Below are 2,354 nucleotides of genomic sequence, written 5' to 3'. Positions count from 1 at the left end.
TTAAAAATAGGGACTAGCAGAAAATAGAAAAACTGTATTAGAAAACTTAAGCGTACAAGCCATCTCAGGGAAAAGAAGACTACTATGTTCCTGGTCCTACTATGTTACCTTTATGTACAACACAAACCAGGAAAAGTATCGCTGGCCGTCAAATAAACTGTCAACAACAGTGATGCCTGCAGGCAAACAATTCATTTATTCACCGACTGCGTGCTTAATGTTAGGAATGGTTCTAGGCACAGGGCTTGGACGAGTGAGAAATCCACACCTGGTTCGCAAACTCCGGAAGCTTGCCTTCTATTGAGGGAAGTAGGGGACTAAGCAATAAAAAAGATACCTGCTAAAAGACACTTCAGCCAGGTGTGGTGGTACACGCCTGTAATCCCAGCACTCAGGAAGCTGAGGCAGAGGATCGTTGTGAGTTCGAGACTAGCCTGGGCTACAAAGTGAGCTCCAGGCCAGTTTGAAATGCATAGATAGACTCTGTCTCAAAAAGACCAAAAAAAAAAAAAAAAAGACATTTCAAGCATTGAGGAAAATGGGATGGAGCAATGGGACAGAAGAAGACTGGTGGTGAGTGGACGCTCTACACAGCATTCGGGAGGCCTTTGTAAGGAGGTGCTAGTTCATAACTGAGATTAGCATAGGGGCCTCATAATCTCTGAAATAATTTCTACCTCATGCTTTCAGTCCACAATCAAGCACTACACTTTTATTATCTTCAGTTAATCATATTTCCACGCACATGTTGCAGCAGTGCTCAGTTCCCCCATCCGAGTGCCAGTCTCCAGTGGACCAGACAGGAGTGGTCTTGGGAGATCACCGAGAGGACTTAACAAAGCGCTGCCCACGGGCACAAGAAAGAGTGCGTGCATGTGTGCGTGTGTGTGCGCGCGCGCACGCGCGTACCTGCGAGTTTAAGGGGGACCGTTTCTGGCTGGACAAACATTAAGGATTACATGAGAGAAGCTGGGACACACCTCGTTATCCAGCGAGATGAAATGTAGAAGATCTTTCTCTCTGCCTGGCTTACATCCAGAAAGGTGACAAAAAGAATGATGGCAATTCATCACGGAGCTGATACCAAAACATAGAAGGCAAAATAAGCAGCGACTCTAATGTTGGTATCAATTACATGCTAATAATGTTAGTCTCTTTATCACAGACAGAGTAACATGAGAAAATTAAATACTATGACTACCTCCCTAGAATCTGATGCTCACTTTTCTAATGAGAGCAATGAATCTAGTATCTGCCATGTATATGTAAGATACTACCCTGCAGAATAACTCAATCTACACACTGGGTTTCACTGGTCTTAAAGCTGTCTCACATCATAATTCCGAGTTAAGTTACCACCATCGCTACGAATGGTAGTTCCAAAAACTGAAATGAACTTCATTAATCATGGACCAATACATAAATTTTTTAAAAATCAACTTTATGAATGAAATGGCATTTTTCATTTGGATAGGAGGAATTAGAATGTGAAAACCTATTCCATATTTAATTATTATAAAGCTTTTAATTTTTATAAAACTTTTATATAGAGAAAATGAAGAAATGACCAGAATGAAAATATTAATCAAAGAAAGTTTTACATTACTAGCTTCTGTACGTATATATATATATTTTTTTCTTTTTGTTTTCATAAAACAGCGAGTCAAATGGTGAAGGATTGTGTATCCATTTTCACTGAGCATTTTACCCATATAAATGTCACCATGTTGTTAATCGTTCTTTTAATGATTTAATAAACCCATAGCATATCATACCATCATATCAACCATAACTTACATATTCCTGTACTATTCCTAATATGTTATTTCTCGTATTTTTCTAGCAAATAAATAGCACAAGAAGAACACACATTTGCGTGTGTGGCACCTAAGTGAGCATTCTTAGAATTCCTAAATCAGAATATAAGAACTTTGAGGGGCCCTAAAATACACTTCCAAACTGACCACCGGGGAAAATAAATCAATTTCTACATTTACTCTGTACCTCTCAGCTCTAAATAGAATTCACTTTTAAGGATATGACACTAATAGGCAAGAAATGATATTGATATATCATTTTAACAAAAAGTATTTTATCCATAATTGATTAATCTATATTTTTGTTTTAAAAATAAATGATCATTAATTTTCTCATGGGCATTTAAAGATGCTTAATATGATATATAAGTTACTGTTCTATCATGTCTTCTAACATGTTCCCAGTTTTCTCCTTTCAATTGTTAACATTTTTGTCACATAAAATTTTTCATTTTGTATAAATATATTAATTTGCCACTCAATTTGTATCTGTTCTTTTTTTCACTTTTCTGTATAAAAATTTCTTATTTTTTTTTT

The 2,354-nt window shown here is 36.7% G+C and overlaps 1 protein-coding gene across 1 annotated transcript in view; it reads right to left on the bottom strand.

Annotated features, from left to right (window-relative positions):
• Nucleotides 1-2,354, bottom strand: part of Bckdhb (branched chain keto acid dehydrogenase E1, beta polypeptide) — a gene marked incomplete at its 5' end in the record, with an annotated part of 198,690 nt that overhangs the window by 46,714 nt on the left and 149,622 nt on the right.

This window comes from Chinchilla lanigera, unplaced genomic scaffold (genome assembly GCF_000276665.1).
Source record: "Chinchilla lanigera isolate Chin_1 unplaced genomic scaffold, ChiLan1.0 scaffold00010, whole genome shotgun sequence".
NCBI classification, from domain to species: domain Eukaryota; kingdom Metazoa; phylum Chordata; class Mammalia; order Rodentia; family Chinchillidae; genus Chinchilla; species Chinchilla lanigera.
The sequence above is the reverse complement of the archived record's forward strand: the minus strand, read 5'-3'. Positions and strand labels throughout refer to the sequence as shown.